The sequence below is a fragment of the Ursus maritimus genome, unplaced genomic scaffold (assembly GCF_017311325.1).
Source record: "Ursus maritimus isolate PB19 unplaced genomic scaffold, ASM1731132v1 scaffold_34, whole genome shotgun sequence".
NCBI classification, from domain to species: domain Eukaryota; kingdom Metazoa; phylum Chordata; class Mammalia; order Carnivora; family Ursidae; genus Ursus; species Ursus maritimus.
The window spans coordinates 14,728,639-14,735,399 of NW_024426008.1; the positions used below are offsets into that span (position 1 = coordinate 14,728,639).

The following is a 6,761-nucleotide window of genomic DNA, read 5'->3' on the forward strand; positions in this document are numbered from 1 at the left end:
AGTATTGATTATTATTGAACTCTTTTTAATCTCAGTGAAAAAAACTCTGCTAAAAATAGCAGGACTCTTCAGACCTTTGATTAACTTTACATCTGCCTTTGCTTCTGTGGATATATGTCTTTTAAGCTCTGTGAGTTTAAGATAAGCCTCCAGTTATTAATATGCTTGCAAAATCTACATCTATCATATCATTGCCAGAATCAAGCAAGACAGCAATTTAAATGTATAAGAGAAAAATGAGTCTTGGACTTTCTTTTTACTTTCCAGCAAGATATTTTTATATTCTTTTTCAAGGAATTGGATCATTGCCCACTTGCAAGAGTGAAGAGGAAAATAATTACCCTTCTTTATAATAAGGTCATGGTTTTATTATCATGAATCATGACAGACCTTAGAAGAATTATGAACTTGATAGTTATCTATCAAGGAGATTAACACTAATTATGATGACACGGGTACTTATTATTTCAGCAGTGCTAAATAATTCTCCAATATTTAAATAGTTAATATTAACTAATTCCATTCAGCAGAGCACTGTGCTCTGATTGCATTAGTAATATTTTGAATTATGTCAATGACACACTTATAAACATATCAAGAGGGTACTATTTTAATAATGGCATGACCTATGAGGATATTATAGAGGGTTTTTTTAATGACTGCTTTGGAAAATTGGTATCACTTTCTCTGATACGTTTCAGTAATAAGATAAGTCTTACCATTCGTTTATTTTGTTTCCAAAACAGTAGTTTTGCTTTTGATCAAAGTATCGAATACTATTAGTATTAGCAGTAACAACAATTAATATTTCCTGAGTAATGACTGTGTGCCAGACATCTTTCAATATATTATCCTATATATTTTCGAGGCAATCTTTTAAGATAAGTATTATCTTTTGAGATAGAAATTACCACTCCCACAGATGAGCAAACTCAGACAAGAGAATTTAATTAAGTAACTTGCCTAAGATCATACAGTTGGTAAGCGGCAGAGCTCTGATGCAATCCCAGAGAATTGACACAAACCACTGTGTCAGTGCTACATTATGTTGCCTGAGCTCCAAGATCCCACTAACAAATATAAAACCGAATCATCTAATATCCATCTCCTATCAAAAACCATGCTTAAGAAAATAATAGGTTAATAAACAGAAGTGCTTCCTATCCACTGTCTTCTGCTTAGTATAGGCTGTATCTTTGAGTCAAATCAGAACACCAAAGGCCCCCTTTGATGATGATGATGATGATGATGATGATGATGATGAAAGGAATATCTCAAGAATACATGATTGGATTCATCGTAATCCTTGTTCATCATACACTCTAATTATTCATCTCACATTTTTTAGTTAGCAAGGTAATTACTTTTTATAATGTGGTAAGCACCCAAACCAACTACCCAGTAGGACCTTGATTAAAAACCTACATATAACTTTAAAAAAAAAAGTAAATAGAACTGTAATAAGAAATTAACTTCTGTGCTCGTTTTGGCAGCACATATACTAAAATTGGAACGATACAGAGATTAGCATGGCCCCTGAGCAAAGATGACATGCAAATTTGTGAAGTGTTCCTTATTTTTTTCCCCACAATTCTTTAATCTTTCAATTTTAATTTTTTTCTCTTTCCTTTTTCAACCAATTTCTTATTTTATCAACTCTTTTTTTAAAATCTTTTTTAATTTTCATTTTTACAGTTACATCCTATCCTTTCATTGTACTTAATTTTATTTTTCTATATATATATGTTTTTCTTTCTTTTCAATTTGGGATGCAGTTTCTTCCAACAGAACAAAATACACCATGGATCTAGTAGATGGCTCTGATCATACTCTCTTTTTTGTTTGTTATTTTTCTTCTTCTTTTTTTTTTTTGTTTTTTAGAGTTTTTTGTTTTGTTTTGTTAAAGTCTTTTTAAATTTTCATCATTACAATTGCATTCTATCCTTTCAATTTATTTAATTTTATTTTTGTATATATATATATATATAATTTTTTCTTTCTTTACAATTTTGAGATGTAGTTTCTTCTAACAAACCGACCAAAATACACTCAGGATATAGTGTATTGCTGTGTTCTGTTCACCTATCTGTTTATATTCCTTTTCTCTCTCTCTCTCTCTTTTTGTTCTCTTTTAAATTTCATTTTTAAAGTTATATTCTATCTTCCATTGTATTTAATTTTATTCTTGCACATATATAAGTTTTTCTTTAAATTTTGGGATCTAGTTTTCTAACAAATAGACCAAAATACACACAGGATCCAGTGTATTGCTCTATTCTGGTCATCTGTCTGACTATATTCTTTTTTTTTTTTTTTTTTCGGTTTTGGGTTTCTTCTGATTTGTTTAGTATATATTTCTTCGGGGTCGTTGTTGCCATTTTAGTATTTTGTTCTCTCATTCATCTGTTCTTCTCTGGACAGAATGACAAAATGGAAAAAATCACCTCAAAAAAGAGAGTGGGAGGCAGTACTGACTGCTAGGGACCTAATCAGTATGGACAAAAGTAGGATGTCTAAACTAGGGTTCAGAATAATGATTATAAAGATAATAGCTGGGCTTGAATAAAACATAGAAGACACTAGAGAATCCCTCTCTGGAGATATAAAAGAAAAAAATCTAATCAAGTAGAAATCAAAGAGGCTGTTAATGAGATGCAATAAAAAAATGGAGGCTCTAACTGCTAGGATAAATGAGGCAGAAGAGAGAATCAGTGATATAGAAGACAAAATGATGGAAAATAAAGCAGCTGAGAAAAAGAGAGATAAACAACAACTAGATCATGAGGGGAGAATTCGAGAGATAAGTGATACCATAAAATGAAACAACATAGAATAATTGGGATCCCAGAAGAAGGGGGGGGGGCAGAATGTATATTGGAACAAATTATAGTAGAGAACTTCCCTAAACTGGGGAAGGAAACAGGCATCCAAGTCCAGGAGGCACAGAGGACCTCCCTCAAAATCAATAAAAATGGATCAACACCCCGACATATAATAGTGACACTTGCAAATCTCAGAGATAAAGAGAAAATCCTGAAAGCAGCTCGGGACAAGAGGTCCATAACCTACAAGTATAGAAACATCAGACTGGCAGCAGACCTATCCACAGAGACCTGGCAGACCAGAAAGGACTGGCATGATATAGTCAGGGTGATAAATGAGAAAAATACACAGCCAAGAATATTTTATCCAGCTAGGATGTTATTCATAATAGAAGGAGAAATAAAAAGCTTCCAGGACAAACAGAAACTAAAAGAATTTCTAATCACCAAACCAGCCCTACAGGAAATATTAAAAGTGAAGAGAGAGCCCAAAAGTAACAGACCAGAAAGAAAAAAAGACAATATACAGAAACAGTGACAGGTAATATAATGGCACTAAATTCACATCTTTCAATAGCTACTCTGAATGTAAATGGGCTAAATGCCCCAATCAAAAGACACAGGGTATCAGATTGTATAAAAAAAGCAAGACCCATTGACATGCTGTCTGCAAGAGACTCATTTTAGACCCAAAGTTACCTCCAGATTTAAAGGGGGGGGGGATAGAAAACCATTTATCATGTTAATGAACGTCAAAAGAAAACTAGGGTTGCAATCCTTATATCAGACAAATGATATTTTAAACCAAAGACTGTAATAAGAGATGAGGAAGGACACTATATCATAATTAAAGGGTCTATCCAACAAAAAGATCTAAAAATTGTAAATATTTATACCTCTAATATGGGAGCAGCCAATTATATAAGCCAATTAATAACAAAATTAAAGAAACACAATAATAATACAATAATAGTAGGGGACTTTAACAGCCCACTCACTGCAATGGACAGATCATCTAAGCACAAGATTAACAAAGAAGGGCTTTGAATGACACACTGGACCAGATGGACTTCACAGATATATTCAGAACATTCCATCCTAAAGCAACAGAATACACATTCTTCTTGAGTGCACATGGAACATTCTCCAGAATAGATCACATACTGGGTCACAAAACAGGTCTCAACTGATAACAAAAGATGGAGATCATTCTCTGCATATTTTCAGACCACAATGCTTTGAAACTGGAACTCAATCACAAGAGGAAATTTGGAAAGAATTCAAATACATGGAGGCTAAGGAGCATCCTACTAAAGAATGAATGGGTCAACCAGGAAATTAAAGAAGAATTTCAAAAATTCATGGAAACAAATGAAAATGAAAATACAACTGTTCAGAATCTTTGAGATGCAGCAAAAGTGGTTCTAAGATGGAAGCATATAGCAGTATAAGCCTTTCTCAAGAAAGAAAGAAGGTCTCAAATATACAGACTAACCTGACACTTAAAGGAGCTGTAGAAAGAACAGTAAATAAAGCCTAACCCCAGCAGTAGAAGGGAATTAATAAAGATTAGAGCAGAAATCAATGAAATAGAAACCAAAAGAAAAGTGGAACAGATCAACGAAACTACGAGCTGGTTCTTTAAGAGAACTAATAAGATTGAGAAACCCCTAGCTAGACTTATCAAAAAGAAAAGAGAAATGACCCAAATAAATAAAATCATGAATGAAAGAGGAGAGATCACAACCAACACTGAAGAAATACAAACAATTACAAAAACATATTATGAACAACTATATGCCAAAAAAATGAGGCAATCTGGAAGAAATGGATGCATTCCTAGAGATGTATAAACTACCAAAACTGAGACAGAAAAATGAAACTGGACCATTTTCTTACACCATACAGAAAAATAGACTCAAAATGGATGAAAGACCTAAATGTGAGTCAGGAATCCATCAAAATCCTAGAGGGGAACACAGGCAGCAACCTCTGTGACCTCGGTCGTAGCAGCTTCTTGCTAGACAGGTCTCTAATGGCAAGGGAAACAAGGACAAAAATGAGTTATTGGGACTGCATCAAGATAAAAAGCTTTTGCACAGCAAAGGAAACAGTCAACAGAACCAAAAGACAACCAGCAGAATGGGAGAAGATATTTGCAAATGTTTTATCAGTTAAAGGGCTAGTATTTAAAATCTGTGAAGAGCTTATCAAACTCAACATCCAAAGAAAAATAATCCAGTTAAGAAATGGGCAGAAGATGTGAACAAACATTTCTCCAAAGAAGACATACAAATGGCCAACAGACACATGAAAAAATGCTCAATATCACTTGACATCGGGGAAATACAAATCAAAACTACAATGAGATACCACCTTACACCAGTCAGATTGGCTGAAATTAACAAGTCAGGAAACAACAGATTTTGGCGAGGATGCGGTGAGAAGAGAACCCTCTTACACTGTTGGTGGGAATGCAAGCAAGTGCAGCCACCCTGGAAAATAATATGGAAGTTCCTCCAAAAGTTGAAAATAGAGCTACCCTATGACCCAGCAATTGCACTACTGGGTATTTACCCCAAAGATACAAATGTAATGATCCAAAGGGGCACCTGCACCTCAATGTTTATAGCGGCTGTGTCCACAATAGCCAAACTATGGAAAGAGCCCAGATGCCCATCAACAGATGAATGGGTAAAGAAGATGCACTATATCTATACACAGTGGAATACTACTCAGTCATCAAAAAAACCAAAATCTTGCCATTTGCAACGATGTGGATGGAATTAGAGGGTATCATGCTAAGTGAAATAAGTCAATCAGAGAAAGACAATTACCAGATGATCTTACTCATATGTGGAATTTAAGAAACAAAACAGGATTATAGGGGAAGAGAGGAAAAAGTAAAACAAGATGAAACCAGAGAGAAGAGACAAACCATAAGAGACTCTTAATTATAGGAAACAAATGGAGGGTTCCTGGAAGGAAGAGGGGTAGGGGGATGGGGTAACTGGGTGATGGATATTAAGGAGGGGGAAAAAAGAGTGCATTTTACTCTATGTAAATTGTACCCTAATAAATCTGACCTTAAAAAAATAGGGAAAAAAACCTTCTATTAATTGTTTCTCCACATTCATTTTTTAAAGATACTTAAAAATTGAGGTATAATTTACTTAGAGTGAAATGCATATATCTTAAATATAAATATTGATAAGTTGAGCTTGATAAGTGTAAAAATATGCATATAACGGTGAAATCCACATCCTCAAGGCACAGGAAATTTTCAAAACAAAAATTTCCCTTGTGTTCTTTTCCAGCAAATGCCACCCCCCATAAAAGTCACTATTGAACTGAATTCAATCATAATCACTTAGCTTTGATTATATCTAAAATTTCATAAAATATATACTCTGTTTATGGCTTCTTTCACTCAGCTTAATGCTTTTAAGATTTTGTTATATTGTTTCATGTATCAGTATTTCATTCCTTCATATTGCAGAGTTGTATTCTGTTTTATGAAAATACCATATTTTATCCACTCATATATTTTTGAGTTATTTCCAATTTTTAGCTATTATTTACAAATCTGCAATAAATATTCTTGTGTAAGTCTTCTGTGAACAAAAATTTTGTCTTGAATAATTACCTAGGTGTGTAATTGCTAACTCATAGGATAGATAATTTATTTTTGTTGAGATATAATTGATATATAACATTGTGTTAGTTTTAGGTGTACAACATAATGATTTGATATATGCATATATTATGAAATAATTACCACAATAATTTAAAATCTGTCACCACACATAGTTACAATTTTTTGTCTTGTGGTGAGAACCTTTAAGATTTACTTTCTTAGCAACTTTCAAATATACAATACAGTATTGTTACCAATATCCACCATGCTGTGTATTGCACCCCCAGGACTGACTTACCTTA

General features: G+C 33.5%; 1 non-coding gene across 1 annotated transcript; it reads left to right on the forward strand.

Annotated features, from left to right (window-relative positions):
* Positions 1-1,477: 1,477 nt before the first annotated feature.
* On the forward strand, positions 1,478-1,581 carry LOC121100156. Its single transcript, XR_005831897.1, has one exon. It is a non-coding gene; the product is annotated as a U6 spliceosomal RNA (small nuclear RNA).
* Positions 1,582-6,761: the final 5,180 nt, after the last annotated feature.